Source organism: Neomonachus schauinslandi, chromosome 8 (genome assembly GCF_002201575.2).
Source record: "Neomonachus schauinslandi chromosome 8, ASM220157v2, whole genome shotgun sequence".
Lineage (NCBI taxonomy): Eukaryota > Metazoa > Chordata > Mammalia > Carnivora > Phocidae > Neomonachus > Neomonachus schauinslandi.
The window spans coordinates 52,232,651-52,253,855 of NC_058410.1; the positions used below are offsets into that span (position 1 = coordinate 52,232,651).

The window sequence follows — 21,205 nt, forward strand, 5'->3', positions numbered from 1 at the left end:
GGGGGGGAGTGTCAGTAAGCACATGTTGAATTACAGGGTAAATAAATAAGTAGGTGTTGGTATGACTTAGCTAATCCTCGTAAGAATCCTAAAGGGAGGTATTATTATTATCCCCAGGAAACAGACAAGGCACCGGATGGCGAGTGGAGAGGACCGGCTCCACGGCCATGTCTGACCCCGAAGTCCATATGCCGCTGCTCACTGCACCAGGGGCCTTGCAAGCCGCAGTCCACAGGCTCCTGCAAAGGAGTGTTTTCTCATCATGCTTGTTTTATTAGACTTTTTACTGTTGTAAAAGTTAAACCTACTTTAAGTTCCGTCGTGAACAAGTGGCTTCTGAACGTACAAAATCGGGCCTGAGGGGCAGCCGCAGCGCTGGACGTTTCCTCTTACTCGCCCAGAGCGGAGCTAGCCCTGGGCAGAGCCGAGTCCAGGGAGGTGGGCCCGAGCCTTTACACTCAGGGAGGTACAAACGCGGCAATTAGAAGCTTCAAACCACACTGGGAGGTTCTCTTTAACTCAGCTCTTCTCCGAACATCCATTGGGGCAACCGGGAGGCCCTGGGCAGGAAGGAGTCTGCCTATGAGGCAACGCCATCTCGGCCCATCCTGGAGACTGCAACTCTGAGGCCTCGTCCTCCGCCTCCCGCCCTCCACGCAGGCGCACGCGCACGCGCTCGCGCACGCGCACACCGCCGACAGGTTCCGGTCCTTACGCCCGCAGCCCCCAGCCCGCGGCCATTCCTTGTACCCCTGGAACTAGCCGGGGATGGGGCTGGCGTCCAGTGTTTGTCCGAGAGACCTTCCAGCTGGGCCCCTGTAGCGCCTGTGTCATTCCACTTCTTGAGGACAGAGACTGGAGAGACTCACGGCAACACCAGCGGGGCTCTAGGGCTGACATCTGCGGAGGGCGGAGGGCGGCCAGCTGCCCCTTCCCCACTCTCCCTGCCGAACCCCCCCGCCCGGCCTCTGCTCCCCGTTCTCTCGGCCAGGCTTTCCCCTTTGTCCAGTTCTTTCCTCGCCTCCTTAGGGGCGCTGGACCCCAGCTCTCGCCCCAGGCTCTCTGGGCCTGTGTGGCTTTGGAGGCCCCAGGCGGAGGGCTGGCTTGTAGCCAGAAACCATGAGCCTTGAAGCCCACTTTGGACTCTGCCTCCGTTTCCCTTCTGGAAAATGAATGTATTAACATTTGCCAACTTCCTGACTCAAAAAAGCGTCTGTGGTTCTGTACTTGCTTTGTGGTTTGTAAAATGTGTGCTCCGCATCTGGGCTCATCATGATAGCCTTGTGAAGTATGGAATGTTCATGGAGTAGACTTTGTAGATGGGGAAACTGAAGGCCAGAGAGAGGGGGGAAAATGACGCCCTCAAGGCCACACGGTGTTTAGTGGCAGAGCCAGGACCAGAAACAAGTCTTCCAACACTCTTGCCATGACATTTGAGCTCTTTGTGATAATGATGATGACTAAATGGTACACAGCATGGACCGTGCACATGGGGCTGCCCACAGATCCCAAACGACTTCAAAGAAACCGAGAGCAGGAAAACCTTACAAGTTGGTTGTTACCTTTTATGCGTAATTACTACGCAATCTAATTACACGGATGGGGTTCATTAATATGTCAAAGTTTGCTTTATATTTTTATATGATGAAAACCAACACCCCACACAAAGCAAATGAACAAACAAACAAACAAAAAGAATCAGACCTATAAAAACTGAGAACAAACTGATGGTTTGCGGGAGGGGAGAAGGTGGGAAGACAGGAGAGGTGGGTGAAGGGGAGTGAGGGGGAGTGGGGGGCACGTGTTTTCAGTTAGGGAATGAATAAGTCACAAGGATGAAAGGCACAGCGTAGGGGATATAGTCAATGGAATTGTAACAGCGTTGCGGAGTGACCGTAGCTACACTTGTGGTGAGCACAGCCTAACATACAAACTTGTTGAATCACCGTGTTGTACACCTGGAACCATTGCAGTATTGTGTGCCAACTACACTTCAATTAAAAAAAAAAAATCCCACACCCCGCAGTGTGTGGGCCAATGGGCTGTGTATAAAGAGAGAGAACTTCTGACGAGGGTCTTCTGTCGATGTGGAAGCAGGCTGCAACTTCACTGGCTCGCTCTCAGGTAATCCTCACAACTCACAACATGGACGGCCTTGTTCCCATTTCACAGAAGAGAAAACAGAGGCCCAGAGAAGTTAACTGACTCATCTATCGTCATTCAGCTAGAGAATAGGCAGGGCTGGATGCAGATCAAGATCTGTCCCATTCCAAAGTTGAGTTTCCCTCTCCTACTCCATGATACTGGCTCCCTACAGAGACATAAAGGGCTTAGTCATTAAGTGACTCAGTTTCCTCTTGTGTAAAAGCCTGCCTCCTGGTTTCTGTGTTAACTAAGGAGAGGCCCCCCCCCCTCCTACCCCAGGTGCCCACCTGCACAGTAGGGCCAAAGGAGGGCTCATGGAGCAGCAGCCTACAGGAGAGTGTTAGAGCCTTTCCTTTGGAGGAGCAGGTTTCCCCCACTGAGGAGGAGAAGCCAGTCAGACTTTTGAGGTCACCGAACCCCCCAGGGACAGCCTTGCTCTGAAAGCTGGAAGGCCAGCCTGGGGCACCAATGGGTCAGGGTCTGGCCCACATGTGGCCCCACTCTCCCCATGACCAGCTGGGCTGCTCTCCAGCTGGTTGTGCAATCTTGCTATGAATAGGTCTAGGTGTGTGGTTTGGTGCCAAAGAGACCAGACTTGTTTCCTTCGGGTGATAGCTCCCCTCTGGAATTCTGGGAGGTGAGGGAGCACAGCTGCGAGGTCAGGCTGCTGACCCTGAGGCTGGGCGGTCCAAGCCGGTGGCATGAGGGGTGTAGCCCGTGGCCAGACTGGATGGACAGGTTGGCAGCATGATCCCCAGCGTGCACAAGGATGGGTGCTCAACTGTGAGTGCCGAGAACTCCTCCTCCCTCCCCAGCAGTCGCCAGGCTGCCTGTCTCCCTGAACCTCTCCCACCTGCTCCCCTCCCTCTCACCAGGCCCTCAGCCCCTTAGGTAGGACTTAAAGAAGCTTGGAGGGGGAGAGGGAAAGACAGACTTGCAATTTAATTTTTAAAATATTAAAAATATGAGGATGTGGGAAAACAGAAGTTCTCCCATATTGTTGGTGATGTGACTTGGTACCTTGGAGGGCAATTTGGTCAATCTCTATTAAAATCCCAAATGTATGTATATCCTTTGGCCCAGCAATTCCAAGTTTGGGCATTAATCCTACAGAGATTCTTACATGTGTATGTAATATATGTATGAGATTATTGACTGCAGTGTTGCTGATAATAACAAGCATTTAGAAACAATGTTGTCTATCAATAGGGGACTACTGGTTCTATGAGCTATGATACAATAATACAATGGAATACTATGTAACTATAAAAATGAGGAGGCTTTCTATGTACGTATATTTTCTCTATGTCTAAGAAAATTATTAACAAAGTAAGATGCCTGACAGTGTGTATAATGCACTGGAAGGCTCAAACATCTGCCTTCAGCTCAGGTCATGATCCCGGGGTCCTGGGATGGAGCCCCGAGTCGGGCTCTCTGCTCAGCGGGGAGTCTGCTTCTCCCTCTCCATCTGCCCCTCCCCCTGCTCATGCTCTCTCTCTCTCTAATAAGTAAATAAAATCTTTTTTAAAAAATAAAAAAAAGGGGGGAAAATAAGAATTTGTGTTTTTATTGCTTGTAGGTGCATAAGAAATTCTGGAAGGATGAGCAGTAAACTCTGAAGTGAGGGGAACGAGGCAGAGAACTAGACAGGGATGGGAAGAAAACATTTCCTGTGTGTATCTATATGCTTTCCGGCTTTTGAATCTTGTGCATGAACTATCTTTCAAAGTATTTAAAAATACAGTGCAACAAAACGAAGATAATTTTGACAAAAATGTTCGTAACCCAATTGCCAGATAAAAGGGCATTTGTCTTCTGGGGACAAGTCCCCTTCCTACTTGAAGGAGTTACCCAGTAGGCGCATCTCGGTGGGAGAAGGGCCCCTCCTCCCCTACTGGAGCAGGACATGGTTCCTGATGCCCCTGCCAATGGGGCTCCAAGCAGATGACTCAGGTGCCCTCCACTTTGCATTTGGAGGAGCAACTGAGGAACAGTTCACGGCGGCAACAGTTGAGGTCCTAAGTGCAGTGTTGAGGTCAAAGTGTCCGGACACAAGAATTATTTCAATTTTTGCTTTTTTCCTTTTAGGACCTGTCCCCAGTCATAGTTTACCCTGGCAGTACTATTTCTATTCTGCTCTTTATTTTTCTTATGTTAATATATAAATTATAATATGACAGCAATAATTACATTTCTAAGAGTGGATCTGATATGAGCATTTTCTATATATATTAATAACTTCCATAATTATTGTTTTAATTGATGCATAATATTCCTTTGTTCTGACTAGGTATTTCCTATACTGATATTCAAGATGTTAAGAGGATGAAATTATGGAAATCTGAAGTTACAAAGATACAACTTTGCAGTGATACTATTCACTTATCAGTCAGATTCCTTTTACATGGTACTGCTACCTAATTATCTCCACTTTTACACCCTAATACCCTTATCCCACCTTATTCCTTATTCCTTAGTCTTTTTTTTTTTTTAAAGATTTTATTTATTTATTTGACAGAGAGAGACACAGCGAGAGAGGAACACAAGCAGGGTGAGTGGGAGAGGGAGAAGCAGGCTTCCCGCCGAGCAGGGAGCCCGATGCGGGGCTCCATCCCGGGACTCCAGGATCATGACCTGAGCCGAAGGCAGGCGCTTAACCGACTGAGCCACCCAGGCGCCCCTCCTTATTCCTTACAGTCTTAAAAGAGGACTCAAAGCCGGCCTTTCCACCTTGGCTCATGTGAATGCATTACCTTTCAAAATATTTAAAAATACAGTGCAACAAAATGAAGATAATTTTGACAAAAAATTCCATAACCCAATTGCCAAGTACAATGGACATTTGTCTTCTGGGGATGGGTCCTGGCATGAAACTATTTATCTTTATAAAAGTAACACACTTGCACTTTGATAAATTAAACTTGTACAAAAGAGTTGAAAGCCAAAGTCCCTTGCCTGTGTCCCCCAGATTTCACCAAGTTTTTTGTGATTTCCACTAGATCAGGGCTCTTACCTCAGTTGTAAAGTCATAAGGATGCCGAGAGCTATTGATCTGTCAGCCCTTGGGGCAGCTTCTAGGGCCTGTGGCTGTCAAGACACCTGGGACCAGGAGCAGCTTCCTCTGTCATCCCAGTAGGCAATACACGTCATCATTTTCTGTGGGTAGCATGTTGTGAAAATAGTTCCAGAAAAACCATGACTTCTCGTTTCCTCAACATCTTGCTCCTAGGATCCACCTCCCACAGTGTGCCCTTTCTCAAGGCCCACTCGAAACAGCTCCCTGCCCTGCTCTCTTCCCATTCCACTATCAGAGTCCAAGCCACTGTTCTGGAATTTTCTGGCAGCCCACTTTTCTTGCCTGACTTCTCACTGATCTTTGACCTCTTTAAGCCCCAAACAAATCCACTACTCACTGTTTCCCAGATATGTTCCAATCTTTCCTGCCACCTCTGTCCCTGCGATTCTTCACTTGGGCTAGAAAACCCAACCCATTTCTGCCTTTCCCCTCAAACGTTCCCTTCCTCTGGGCTCCCACGGCTTTACTTCCTCTGTTCCATCATACCTTTAGTAGCGTTGGTAGGATTCATCCACACAAGAACTCATGCCATCAGCCCTACATTTCACTTCAGCCCTTTATGCCCATCTGTCTGGGACAAAGACCGTGCCTGCCCATAGCAGGTGCTGCTGAGATGGATGAAGGTGGGATTCAGAGGAGGTCCTGTGTCAATATAAGAAGGGCGTCGACATTTTTCTTCCCTGAGTGGGAGTGGGCATGTTTGTAGTGTTTCTAGAAAGTCCTCAGAGAAGGCAGGCAAAAGTGCAGGTTTGAGCCATTATTACATGACAGACACTAGGCAGAACCACACACGCACGATTTTTCTCAGGTCTTACATATTGCCGATGGCTTTCCTCTTTTAACATTCAAAATCGGAAAATCCAGGGGAGGGCCTCCTCTTCCTCCAGTTCCAAAGGTGTCTAGTCCTCAGACCCAGCACCATTGCTTCTCTTAGATGGAGATAAAAGCAGAGCTAGGGTGGGTCTCCTTCTGAATGCTCCTTTCTTTACCCCCACACTTCCAACATGCTCCCCTGGCCACGCTCCCCCCTTCATTGCCTACCCTTACCCCAGAGCCATCTCCCTACTTTTCCATGTCCCAGGGGCCTGGCTGTGCTGGGAGAGGGTGAAGACAGTGGCTCTGAAGTCTACCTTCCTTTACCTTTCAGCCCTGTACTCTAGCTGTGCTATGGGTGACTGGGTTGCCGCAGGTCAGATTTGCTAGCTTAAAGGTTTGCCCTCATTACTTGAATTTTATTTGCAAAATCAAATCCCTAAGGTGTTACAGAGATTAGTCCAAATCCTTCCTCTTCTAAACAAGAAGCTGAAGCAGGGAGTCAGCAAGAGTTAGCCCTTTATTCATCAAAGTGGAGCAGACACTTACACCTAGAATATAAACTCATGGGAGCAGGGCCCAGGTCCTGGTTCTTCTGGTGCTCATCAGTGTCTGGCCCACTGCCACACTTGACTTAGTAATTGTTGATCATTAACTTTAATTAGTTTTTGGTTGAATTTTTACTTGGTTTGGGAGAAGGCTCTATTGAGAATCTTATAACTAGTATTAGGTTTCCATCTTTAATCTTTTGGGAAACAAAATCAAAACTGAGAAGCACTCTCAAATGGAATACCTTCTCCCAGTTGGCTTTGGTGTAGAAGATGGTGAGGTTTTACCTTCATAGGTAATTAAAACCATGGAAAGGACACTTAGGAAAGCATGACGCTCCACCAATATAAAATTTATCTCAAAGGGCAAACTTTATTATTTTTTTTTCCGAAGGGCAAACTTTAAAATATTTACTCACTTGATCTGAAATGAGTCCATCATGTTCCTTGGGACTTTGAACCCAATACTGGGGAGTTTCTAAAAGTGGAATAATGCCTACGTCTATTAAAATGAAAAATACCACCCAGGCTATGAGGGATAGTTTTACAATAGGGTGGAGTTTCTCCTCACTTGACTGAGAGGCCCTAAATGAACACATGGAGGAAATATTTATGCTGTTGCCACCAGAGGCCTGAAATATTGTGCCTGATTTTCAATGTGCAGGAGGGCTCTGTCGATGACCGATGTTCATCCACGGCACTCACATGAGGGGGACCTTATTAGGGTCAAAGTTTTGATAGGTCAAAATCTCTGACACTCAGCGAAGGCAGAGAGTCTAAATCCGGCTTCCCTACCTAAAAGCCCCACCTGGGCAACATGACACCATGCACACCAAAGTGATTATCAGCCACCACGAACAAGGCCATAGATCTGATCTGCTTTTATTAAACTGGTTGTCTGTGGAGCTCACAAGTTGGCTGGAGAGAAAGTTTGCTAGATCATTCGGTTTAGAGAGCTCATGACAGAGGCTCTCAGCTTTGTGCCTGTCCCAGCCTGTGAAGTCATTCCACAGGAAGACCTTGACAGAAATGCAGCCCTTTCACGTCTGGAGTTAAAGGAGAAAGGAGAACAAAAGACTTCTTGGAGTGAGACAGAGTGTCACGGATGCTTTATTTACATGCGTCACCATCTCTTTTACAAACTAGATTACGGTTTTAAATGGAATACACAAGGCAATATCTACAAACACCAAGAAAAGTTAAGTACTGCATCTCTATTTCATTTGGAAAGGGGAAGATTCCCAAATCAAACTGGTTTTGATTCTTGAGAAGAGAGGTGGTAGAGTTAATTCATGGCAACAAATGGTTGGACAAAATCCTCAGCAAGAATGCAATATGATAGTGTTCGCTTGGAAAGAAAGGATGAGGTGCTTCAAACCAAAGTACCAATTGCTGGACTCTTAGGTGTTTGAATATGGCCATGCACCATATTTAATTCTAGTTTGAATGGGGCATGAGCAAGAAACTGAAACAGGTAAGACAATTTTACAGATACTGTATACAGATTTTTTTTTCCACTCATGCAACTTTTTTTTCTTAAAAAAAGTTAAACATGTGAAGCCAAAACGTACAATATATTTTTTTAATATTAACTTATTTTTCTGGTCCTCCTTCACATCTGTTTACATTTCCTGTGTACATAATGTGCTAGGACAAGTATACACGAGAAGACTGATTGCCAGGCAATGAGATAATTTTAGAGAAATAAGTGATCAGACACATAGTTTTTTAAAAGCAGCCACACAAATAATTCTGGAGTGTGGCAGAGGCCTCAGAACCAATCATTCCTCACAGAAGAATACACACAAAATTAAACAAGAGGAAAATATTTCATTCATTCGAACTGCATAAAATGTTATCCACCGAAGATTTAGATCAAATAGGATATACTCTTTTCAGTTCCTTGGGCGTCTGCGTTACGATCTCGTGTGCAGACAGGATTTCGCAAGGCCTTCACTATCCCCTCACTGCCCCTGCTGCCCCCAGTCTTCAGGACAGGCTGGTTTTTTCGTACCTCTTTGCCAGTGATTGCATTTCTACAAAAAACTCTGCTAAGTCAAAAAATACAACAGTATGCCTAATCATACATGTTCCCCAAATACATCAAGAAAAAGGAAATCAGAGTTAGAGCTATCAGGGTTTTGCTTCTGCGTTCAGAGGGAAAGGGTGACATTCCCATTTCCCTCTAGCAGCCCATGGCATTAGCATGTGACACAGGACTGGCTGTCTGACCGCTTTACTCTTGACAGTCTCCCCAAGAGATTCCAACAGTCCTCTTTCCATAAGCGGGGTCCACTGGGTGTAGGCCAAGTCTGTCCCTACTGTCTTCAATAAGATCGGAAGCCACCTGAAAGGGCACCCTGAGACTGGGCAGAGCTGTCCTGAGCTGTGAGTCGTGAGGTCCTCCCCTCAGGGTGCTCAAGTGCCACACACAGAATACCCAAACTCAACACCACACACACACACACACACACAGCCCACCTTGCATCACACGTGTGTGTTACGGTATCACTGTCCACTTGCACAATCCTCCCGTTAACAGGAAAGACAAACTTCTGAAATTTTTAAAAAATCTATGTTTCAGCAATCATCCTATTGCAGAGGATGCAATAAAGTAGATCGAGCTCAGCTTCATTCACAGTTAATGGGTGAGCTGAACCTGGCAGGCAGCTCTCACACCAGGACAGAGAAGGCTGATGATAAAGCTCTTTTCTAACTTTGGTACAAGGTATCTGGTGCTGGAGCCTGAAGAGAGAACAGCAGAACCCAAGAGTGCATGTCATGTTTTCAACATTAGTTACTCTTCTAATTTCCCATTAAAAGTGGAAGGCTCCCTAGAGCAGCTTATTTAGAGGCTGAAGATAACCTGGAATAGTTCTCATCAGGATGCAAACATTACAGCTGCCAGGCCCCTGGAGGCAAGTATTCCACCGAGATGCTCCAGATCAGAAAACTTACTGTGAGGGACCCATGACAATGAGAACTCCACACGGCGGCCAACAGTTGGCCCTTCCTGAGAGCAGAGTCTCAGTGTAAGAGGCGGAGGTCTTAGGCTGCATCTCTGCCCTGTCTGGCCACCGCAGAACCTGGCGAGTGCGGGGGTGAGGGGTGGGGGTGGGGGGTGTCAGGCCTCTGGGTGGACAGTCAGCCGGCAGTGGCCAAGGCTGAGAGTGGTGCTGCTGTGATCCTGGATGGGCCTAACTATTCCAGCTCCCTCCCGAAACTGACGCTGGCACTTGACTTTGTCCTGACCTCAGCTCTCCACAATGCTCTACAAGTAGACGCTATTTGCATTATTAAGAAACAAAAAACCCAACAAATTCAAAGCACCCCTCCCCCTCCATTTTCCTGATGTGCTCTGTGGCTGCCCTGCTCTCAGACCTCCTCTGTCCCTCCCTCAGCTGTTTTCAATTAAATTATAATCTGGTTCTAGGACATTTTGTAAGACATTCTGCCTGAAATTTAACAAACACTGAGAAAAAAGGAGAATAAATGAGATGCCACATGTCTGAAAGGAAGTCAACATTTTAAAGTTGAAACATATTTGAGAGTTGCTTTTCTTACTCCCAAAGTAGCTCCCAGGGTCTATAAAACTGCAAAGGCAAATTAGCTATTTTGTTAGTTTGCTGTTTCTTTGCGTTCAGGAGAGAAATTCTCAGGGCCCTCATGCTGTAAGCACTCCAGATTCTCCTTGTATCTGACCTTCCTTCACCTTTCCCTCCCTGCGGCTGCTGCAGCTGAGTCCCATCGGCACCCCCACCAGGGCAGCATGACCTAGGAACCCAGACAGGCAGCCTCCTTTCAATGATACTGGGCAGTTCTTGCGTGCAGGAGACTACCAAAGAGTCAAGGAAGTGGCTAGCATTATTATAAAGGAATACAGTAAGCAAAAGTCTGTCTCACTGACAAGCAGACCACGTGAATAGAGTACATATTTTTAAAAATTATACATACTTTTAAAATGAAGATTATAAACGTGTAGCAGTTTAGAAAAGGCGATACGCTACAGGCCTACTATAACCACAATTGCACGACAATTTACAGATTCAGTAAAAGGCAGGGTGAAATCAACAGGGCCATCACTCAAACATGACAACCCAAGCGAGGCGGGAGAGATGTGTGACAATACCAAATGGAACTTTCATTATGCTAGGAGCTGTTATCACCACCATTATCACCCCCAGAGGAATTATGAAGTGAAGGTGCACAAGGGGTCCCCTGGTGGCCAGTGGTAGGTGCAGGGGTCGGGTGGCACGTCTGTGTTGGTGGGAGGGAGTCAGTGCCCACTGCACGGTGCAAGCGTCAGCGAGAACTCATGCAGGGAAGTCTGTGCTGAAATACTAGCCTGTATTCCTAACGTCCATGCAGAATGTTCCATTTTTGTACTGTACATGATAAAATTTATTTATACATTTATATACCTAATGCTTTTTATGCAAAGAAAAGAGTCTTCATATATCACTTTGGAGAAGTATGCATATGCTGTGCTAATCAGAGCTTCATTACACCAGTTTTTCATATGTACCTAAGGTGTTCCCAACTATTCTGCCTACCAAAGAGGGTAACTAATATAATCCCACTTTCCAGGTTCAACAGAAAGCACTATACAGCACCATAACTTTTTGAAAACAAAACAAAATGAAATCCATAGAAGCAGAAAGGTGGAGGGAAAAAAAATGTCAAAACTGCCCTATCTTGTACTTCCATTGTGTCACTTGTACAATTACAATCTAAGCTTTTATATATATATTAGATTGTGTGTGTGTATATATATAAAAATCAGTTTGTATGCTATTGCCTCTCACTCATACATGTCTAGTAGATCTGATTATACACAGCAAGGCTGAAAATAATCAAGGGTATTTTAGGAAAATAGTGACTCTGGTTTGTACTTTTCACACATTTCTCATTATAGGCTTAATGCTCACCTGTAAGTTCATTTCTTCTGCAAAGCGAAACAGGACTACTTTTCTTTTTCTTTTCTCCTTAAAACTAAATCCTTTAGTGGCATTTGGCAATGAGTGGGCAGCTGAGCTGACTTCTTTCTTGAAAAGATCCTAATTTCTAACCCGCATACCATCACTATTCACTGCATCAGCTGAGGATAATGCCAGGAGACCAGAGGCCCGACTGCTCTGGCAACTGCAGACCAGGAGCTGGGGGTCTCTCCCCCCCCCCCCCCCCCCGACCCCTCACTCAGAACGAAAACACACTGGGTCGCATGCAGCACTCCATTCGTTGGGCCTATGCAGGGGTCAGTCCTGGACTGGTGCGCACGGCAAAGAGTTGTGCCATTGTTCAGTTTTTAGAAAAGCAGTTTTCTACCAAACAAAAGAAAGAAAATCCCCCTCTGGTTTATGTAATTTGTTAGTTTATGGAGTTCCAAGGGCTCAAATGCTTGTGATGCCCAAAGCTAGAAATAGTAACTGGTACAACATTTTCCTTCTGTTTTTAAATTTGCCAGGGGAAGGATGATTAACATTTTAACATAAAAATACTGCAAGTTAATGCATGTGAAAAACTCAAAGTCAAAGGAAAACAAACACAAAAACGACACTTAAAACATCCCATAACCCATCGTGATATGAATACGCCACAGAATCGCCAACAGGAGCTCACGGTGTGCTCTGAACGAGGGTGGGTGGTGCTGACAGGGTGCTGTCCTTCGCTGGCAGGTGGCTCATCACCCTGTACAAGGAAGATTTTGCATACTTTATATAGAGAGTTCTGTTCCAAGGGTAAGTGCTTCACCCGGGGTAAGGGGCCTTTAACAGTCTCTGCTGGGTTAGGAAAATGGTGCGGGATTCACAAAGGTGTTAAGCTGTAAACGGTATCACTGTCCACTTGCTGAGAGCAGATTTGGCAAAGGGTTTCTCTGTAGGTCTTGTGTCAGTTTGAGGGTCTGCAGGAGAAAAGAAAACCAAAGATGATTAAGGACATTCAAAAAGCAATTGTAGGCACCTCCGGGTCATACTTCACCAGCCTCCTGTCTCCTCACCTCACCTCCGAACTAAGGGTACTCACAGGAAAGCTGTTTTGCTACACTAGCTTCAAAGGTCTGAAAACCTAAGGACAAAGCATGGAGACTACTTACCGTATTTCTGGGCTTGATTACAAGATGCTCTCAAGTTGAAAAAGCCTAGAGGAAATGAGGTCATTCATCTTGGGAGGTTAAAAAGAAAGGCAGGTTAGGGGTGTTTTAGTAGGCCCTTCCTTTTTTTTTAGTATCTCTAAGATTGATTGATTGACTGATTTGAGAGTGCATGTGCACGCACACGTGATGGGTGAGAGGGGGCAGAGGGAGAAGAAGTCGACTCCATGCTGAGTGCAGAGCCCAATGTAGGGCTCAATCTCATGACTCTGAGATCATGACCTGAGCCAAAACCAAGAGTCAGACGCTTAACTGACTGAGCCACCCAGGTGCCCCATTAAAAGTAAGTCAAGTCAGTCAGGGTGCAGATGGGATTTTGCTCTAGACTTCTGGATTGAGGGGTATCCTGGGACATGGAACTTTCAAGCTGAAACGAGAAAAGTTGGTCACCCTAAGCAGACCAGCCTATGCCTTTCTGGTTCTCTCCCACTGGCTATATGAACTAACCGACCTTGTTTACCATCAATACGAGGGGAGTTGAAATGGCCATTTTCCACAAAGGCTTACGCAGTCTGCACTGCTGGATGGAGATCATCTTGACTTTCCTCGCTTTAATTAAAGGAGTAAGTTATCTCTAAATGGGCTGTGTGGGATTTTTTTTTTTTAATATTAAAAGTCTGCAGAGAAAAAAAAAATTATCTAACACACACATATGGCCAAAAAACCCTCCCACAAAACATCCCTTTAACAGTTAACAATTTATTATTATTTTGCCTTCAACAGTCTTCAATGGTGAGGCACAAAAGAGGTCCTCTCAGACCATCTGAATTTACATGTCTGAGCAGACTTCCTGAGACCTCTGAGCCCAGAAAAGTTAAAGGACTAAAAAAAGTATACTCACAGAGATGTAGCTAAAGGAATTAACAAAACAGGGGCGCCTGGGTGGCTCAGTCGTTAAGCGTCTGCCTTCGGCTCAGGTCATGATCCCAGGGTCCTGAGATCAAGTCCCACATCGGGCTCCCTGCTTGGCGGGAAGCCTGCTTCTCCCTCTCCCGCTCCCCCCGCTTGTGTTCCCTCTCTCGCTGTGTCTCTCTCTGTCAAATGAATAAAATCTTTTTTTGTTTTTTAAAGATTTTATTTATTTATTTAACAGAGAGAGAGAGAGCGAGAGCAGGAACACAAGCAGGAGGAGAGGGAGAGGGAGAAGCAGGCTTCCCGCTGAGCAGGGAACCCGATGTGGGGCTCGATCCCAGGACCCTGGGATCATGACCTGAGCCGAAGGCGCTTAACGACTGAGCCACCCAGGCACCCTAAAATCTTAAAAAAAATAAATAAATAAAGGAATTAACAAAACAGACCCCAGGACGTAAGACCTTTGGTTTACGGAGACAGTGTCAGCTGTCACCGTAGGGAAAAAATGGCTCTAGGCCAAGAAATGGACAGAGAAGTAGGAGGGAAGCAAGCTGAACTCACCATCTTCTCATCAGAGAAGGTAAGCAAGTCATGAAATGTGCACCAGTAGGCTCACATATACGTTACACATCTGCTTCCCACTCTTTAGACCAGATATTATCATAGGTTCATTTGGAATTTTCACAAATGCACTTATGACTTCAATCTCTTCTGTGGCTGGGCTGGCTGGCAATCTTACCTTTCACTACCAATATTCCTAAAGACAGCAGGGCTTAGTATTGGTAATGATGCAGAACCATGGTCACAATTACCCTTGCTACAGCTCCAAACAGAAGCACTTAAGGGTTTTATCAGAGGCAGCAACAATAAGGAAGGAAAAAAGGCCCCTTGTCCCCCACCCATCCCTGGTATTTAATTTCCCCGGCTGATGGATTTTTTTTTGCTATGTAAAGGTACTAGACAATATCATCCTGGACTTGTTGGCTTCAGAGCAAGAAAAAGCTAAAACAGGGGTGGCTGAGTTGGTTGAGCACCTGCCTTCGGCTTGGGTCATTATCTCAGGGTCCTGGGATCGAGTCCTGCATTGGGCTCCTTGCTCAGCGGGGCAACCTGGCTGGCTCAGTCAGTGGAGCATGTGACCCTTGATCTCGGGGTTGTGAGTTCAAGCTCCACACTGGGTGTGGAGATTACTATAAAAAAAAAAAAAAAAAGCAGCTAAAACAGATAGCAGATCTAAGTATCTGTGAAGAATTTAGCCTCCTAGAGCCAGCCAGTGCTATTCTAGCTACTCTACCTGGGACCCCCGAGGAGTGAATGGATAAGGGTACGGACATGGTTCTTTGGAAGGGTATTCAGTTTTTTCCTTCCCAGTAACACTTAATAAACCACAATCTAACATCACTATGTGATTAGTCATCAAGGACTATGCTCCCCAGGTGCCAAGAGAGAAGCTGTAAAGCACTACCTAATTCAGACCCCATCCTGGTTCCCTCCGGTATTAATTATTCGGCCATGGAAACCAGTGCATACTAGGAAGGTGACACACTTCATTCCCCAAGTACAGAGGCAGAGCATGCAGCCTGCTCCTATGCTGGAGCTGGGTCAGCATCAGAGGAAAGGAGGCAGAGGGCACCTATAACCCCCCACGTGGCATCATTCTAAGCAGAACAGGGCATCAGCCCTGAAACCAGGGGCAGGAGGCCCACACTGAGCCAACAACAATCCCCAGGCCAAATAAACATTCCCTCATCAAAAGGCCCAGAATCTTCAGGGAACATCATCTTTCAAAAGGAGATGCACTGATCAGGACTCCTTCCATTTCTGCAGAATGAGCATGGGGCTCCCTGTGGCACTAAGTCCCGGCACTCCCTGGGGGTCTCCCAGGCCATGCCTCTCAGCCTGCAAGGGAAACCTTGTGTGCTTAGAAGGGAGCCAGGAAAGGAGAGGCCCAGGTTCCGAGGCAGCTCTGACAAGGACAAATATAATGAGGAAATCCCACTCCACAGGACAGAAAGGTGACCTGTTTTCTCTGTGATAGAAAGCAAATACATTATAAAATATTGTAAAAATATAAAGAAATCAGATAAATGTTGAAGAGAAATACAAGCATTCTTCTTTAAAAGAAACACCAGAGGGGCGCCTGGGTGGCTCAGTCATTAAGCGTCTGCCTTCGGCTCAGGTCATGATCCCAGGGTCCTGGGATCGAGCCCCGCATCGGGCTCCCTGCTCGGCCAGGAGCCTGCTTCTCCCTCTTCCACTCCCCCTGCTTGTGTTCCCTCTCTAGCTGTCTCTGTCAAATAAATAAATCTTTAAAAAAAAAAGAAACACCAGAATCACCATTCACTAGGAAGACCTTATGATTAAAAAGAGTCACAAAGAACACAGCTCCTTATCTGCCTTAGATTTTTAGCCATTCTTTGGTGACTCACTGTTTGCAAATGTTTATCTGACTCCATCAATGACGGCAAGAATAGAGGGAGCACTTTAAATGATGACACCAGCTACTGAGCTGGGAATTTAATGATACTTAGGTTGGGTACAGGTGTGGTGGGTTTCAATGAAGCTCCCCCATTCTTAACATTGTTTAAAATAAGATGTTTAAGTATGCTGATGCTGATTCTAAGTTTAAAAACACATCAGATTTAAGCAAAACATTTGGAAGGAAAAGGAAGCATACAGCTGAAGGGAATTATAGTTATCACTTTGCAGTTACTAGGCAATAGGCCAACTAACAATAAATATGAAAGTGCCCTAAAAAAAAAATGTCCTGTCCCATCAGTGACTTTCATTAATGGGGAGAAGGTCCCCTCTCTTCCCCCCCTGTGCCCAATAAATAAGTTTGAAATCAGACTGTTGATACAAGGAAAATGAAATGGGAAAGCCAAATGATGAGACCTATTCTAAAAATATCTATGGATGCTGTCATCTGGTCTCTGGTGAGAGTAAGTCCCTCTATAATCTTGGCATCTGTAGGGAAGACAAGTTTCTGCCTAATTATCACCACTAAATCACATGATGTTCTAAGAAAGGGCAACGCCTCCAAGAAACTCTACACAAAACGTAACAACCTCAATCAACTTTAATCTGGGAATAAAACATAAAAGTTCCTACTGCTGTCCTCCCACAACTTAACTCCACTGTGACAAACGTGGATTTCTCAGCAGTGTTTTTATCTTCTTGGCACAGAGGAAAGGAATAGGACCCTAATACCAAATATGACACAGAAGGAAAACAAGCCAGTGTAGCATGAAACTCTCACATCCACAAATCCATGAAGGTTATCCACTGCTTTCCTAGCTAAAACAAAAGATGTTTGGAAGACGACTGCTTGAAACACAAAATTAAAGTGAAACACCTATTTTCCTTACTCTTTAAACATAAAGATAATTTAGGCCAAACCTGCAATCCCCAGGACAAGCTGGGGACTAAATATGGAACATTTAGGACAGAAAAGGAAATGAATCAATGTTCACTCGATCTGACAGGGAAACCTCATGTGGAGTTCAGAGCACAGGTGTGGGCTTCAGACTATGAATGTTTCCACCCCTGAGGAGAGAGCAAAGAAATGCCTGCCTGCCACCATCTCTGCTTTGCTCCCAGAGGGATCTCCGGGACACCCAATCCATCACGAGCCACAACCATTTGCCACCATCCACCTAGGCTTTTGGAGCTGGTGTCACCCCAGGAAAAACGGCATTTCTGTGGATCTAATTCTGGAGAGCCAAAATGGCGGCAGTTCCCTTGGAGTCCACCTTCACAGCCAAAACATGGAACAGCTCAAGAAAACACCTAATGGGTACACCACTTCAGCTTAATTTGGTAATTTTTCAGTATCTCCCAGGTTGGAACAGGAGACAAAGACTTACGGAAGCACCGGAAAGCCAGCCCGGTGGTCACTGTGGCAGCAGGCGCCTGACAGATGAAAATCTAGCTCTCGGCCTGCAATGCTGGCCAAACAGTGCCATCCTCCAGGACTGCCAGAGAAGGGGAATGAGGTGGTGCAGCTCTATAAAAATACATTTTGACAAATGCTGTCAACTTGCCACTTTAGATACTGAATAGTTTATGAGGGAAACAGGATAGGTATGGAGGTTTTGGCCGGCTGGAAGCCAAATTTGTATTCAGTTTGAGGAGCCTCAGTAAAGGAAAGTCAAGTTTCTAGGAAATGTAGTCCATAGGCACAGATGCCTTTTTAAAGGTTTATTTGAGAGAGAGAGAACGTGCGCGCACGTGTGCACGCGGGAGTGGGCGGGTGGGTGGGGGGGAGGCAGAAAAGAGAAGGAGAGAAATCTCAAGCCAACTCCCCTCTGAGCTCGGAGCCTGACACAGGGCTCGGTCTCACAACCCTGAGCTCATGACCTGAGCCAAAATCAAGAGTCAGATGCTCAACTGAATGAGCCACCCAGGTGCCCCTCAACTAATAAGATTTTTAAAAATTAATTTAAAAATTTAAAAAAGTATTTAATATTTACCTTCTCCCATCTTTTCTGTATATCCTACCATACACATCCTTTATTACAAGGACCAAAATTAACAGTCTTGCTACTCTAACTCTCAGATTGCTATCACTGCTTTAGTGATTCACCACTTACAAACAAGAGGGAACTGTATGGGAAGAAATGTGTAGAGCCATAAACCGTGACCCAAATATCACATGTTTATGTTTGCCTGTGTGACTCTTCACTGCATTTACTGGCGGGGGGAGGAGATGATTGCAGGTGTGCAGCCACCTCCTCAGGCTGGGGACGCACTGCATCCCTGGGACTTGGGACTGCAAGTGTAGGTCTAGTGTGCCAGCCCATCTAAGGGCTCCACAACCAGCAGCTACAGAAGAAAAGGGTCTCCAAAGTCTTCTTTTCCTGCTTTAGATATACAGGGTTTTGAAGACCATCTAATTTTTCCACAAGTGATTCTGAAATTGAAAACACAAAAACAGCTGTTTTAGTTCCACAAATAGACCAAACCACTCATCCACCTGTAAGGTATGACCAGGACATGCAGGTGACACAGGTGGTGGCCAAGAAGCAACAATTCTACCAGGGCAGCAGAAGAAGGAAACCAAGAAGGGAACTGAAAGGAGGGTCTCAGGGGTGTTTGTCAACCAAGATTGACAAAGGACCGCCATAAGCAGCCTGGCCAGGAGTGTAGACTCCAGGAGTGAGGTATGGGAGGCCCTCATGTCCCTGCTCAGCCTGGTTAAGCGCATGGAGCTCCCTTCCATGGGGCTCCCTTCCATGGAGGCCCCTACCCCAGCCAGCAGGCGACCTGAACCGAACGAGCTGGACAGAGAGTGCTTTGGCTTGAGGCATTCAGGCAGCAGGCATAAGGGACACCTTCTACCATATCTGTAGGTATGTTGGGCTGTATTGCTTTCTGATCATTTCTGAACATACAAATGACCAATGGAAGTTCCAATTAATTACAGTGGCAACGTATACATGGAGACCCACTGGAAATTAATTTAAAATTTCAACCTCATAACCTCTGGCCTTCTCTTCTTGGCCATTAAATTTCCTTAAGGAGTCAAACAGTCCACACAGACATGAATACTTTAAAAAAAAAAAAAAGAAAGAAAATCTTATGATCCAGACTTCTTTCATCAGAGAGAAAGAGACAGAGGAAGGAGGGGAGGGGAGGAGGGAGAGAGAAGACATCCTGATACGCAAACCTTCAATCAAACCAAGACTGGCAATTAACGTTTTATCCTCCGGAAACACTGGGATTACCTTCTGAGGTTTCCATGACTAAGTAATTCTCGTTTAATAAATGAATATCATAGATTTTAGCCAAAAAGAGGTTATTAAAAAGAACAGGAAATCTAGAATTATAGAGTACGGTCCACATCTATTACTGGGGAAGAAAAGCAAAGCACAAGACCTGCACCCAAGCACGCAGTTCTTCAGGAAGTGGACTGTTTCAGTTCTAAGGCTGGTCCTGCTTCTTTGGGAGGAAAGTTCCTGGAGAAGAACAGCCCATTTTGTCTGGGTTTTCACTGAACTTACAGTTGGAAGAGATCTTAAGGGCACAGTGACCACATTTTCTGAATCCCAAACTGTGTCACATTAGCCAATAAGGGGGTAAACCACCGGCCCCAGGGGTGGGGGTGTCCATGGCCAGACCACTGCCAGCATCAAGCTATTTATTGTGTGGCAACTTTCAGCTCTCAAGAGAGCCCTAGGAGGGCTGGAACAGCTCTTTATTTCTCTGCTTTATTTCTGTGGCTTGGGATGGGCTGGCAGTGAGAAGGGGAAGATCGGATTTCTAGGCTCCCTACCAGCAGGAAGAGGCTACACTAAAAGGGAGCAGAGAAGGGGCAGGGGGAGGCTGTTCCCTCCGCAAAGTGCTACCAGCCTTTTGGATACTGACAGACACCCCAAGGAAAGCTGAAGCCAGACAGCTAGGACTTCTCAGACAATCCTTTAAAGATGCTAAGGGAATACTCTGGGTACCACACACAAATCTCCTCATTCCATCTATGTCAGAAGTTCCCTGTTCGTGAAACAATAGTTTCTCTCATGGGTACCTCCAAATTGGTAGGCAGGACTTCTAGGGGGCATCCAAAGTTTCACACAACAGCCAACTGCTATACCTTTTTAATAAAAAGAAACCAGACTCATTCTAGTTTATTGAGGAAAGTACTTGTTCTTTCTGCCAACAGTGTAAGATTGGCTTGGCTGCCTCCCTTATTCTGTATTAACCTCTGGAGCCACTGTCAGTAACAATAAACATTAAATAGCTCTTTAAAAGTAGCCAAAGGACATTAACCCATATAAGAGCTCTGTGGGGTAGGTCTCCATTTTAACCCCATTTCACAGATAAGTAAACTGAGACTGAGGGAGATGAGTGACTTAACTCTGACACATAGCCATGAAAATGGCAGCCTTCTGCTACAAAATCCCACAGCTCCTCTGCCCTACCACACAGATGATACTTAACTTGGAGTGGGTTGTAGGGCAGGCTTTTTAAACCCACAGTTCCCACCAGAGCAGAACCCCAGTGACAGCGAGCTGAAGTGGGTGGCTGGTTCATGTCTTTAGGGGTTTCCTTAGAACATGGGTCCTATGGTTTCTTGATCAAAAAGGATTTGACTCAAGATATCAAGTAAATTTAGGAAATACTGCAATCCTATACTAGAAGGTTCATAACATATATTAAATTTTAAGGCTCTGAGAAGCCCAACTGGCAACAACCCTATTTCACTTTGTTTAACATGGTATTCCTCAAACTTATTTGACCACAGAATGCATTTTCAAAACAATGAATCATGGAACACTATATCAAAAACTAATGATGTACTGTATGGTGATTAACATAAAATAAAATTTTAAAAAGAATGCATTTTCTACTTAATACCCATAATACCTTGAGGATCTAGTATTCTGTGGAACACTGAGAAACACTTATGGGACCTCTAAATATCAGAAGTGTCACACTAATTTTCAAAAAATGTTAATTCATTTTAGTTTTTGGAACTTTAAACTTCAAAACAATCTGGAAGATGGGGGAAAGCAATGTTTTTACATCAAATGAACACATCCACAAAACCAGGGTGAAGTGGATGATGTCTCTTATAAGGTGGGGAATCTCCACTTGGAATGAAAATCCAGTGTTAAAACATGC

At 45.5% G+C, this 21,205-nt stretch overlaps 1 protein-coding gene across 1 annotated transcript in view; it reads right to left on the minus strand.

Annotated features, from left to right (window-relative positions):
- Positions 1-7,674: 7,674 nt before the first annotated feature.
- FOXO3 (forkhead box O3) overlaps positions 7,675-21,205 on the minus strand; it is a 127,301-nt gene continuing 113,770 nt past the window's right edge. Inside the window, exon 4 of the mRNA XM_021693687.2 lies at positions 7,675-12,484. The gene's annotated coding sequence lies outside the window, so the exon portion shown is untranslated. The remainder of the gene's footprint in view (positions 12,485-21,205) is intronic.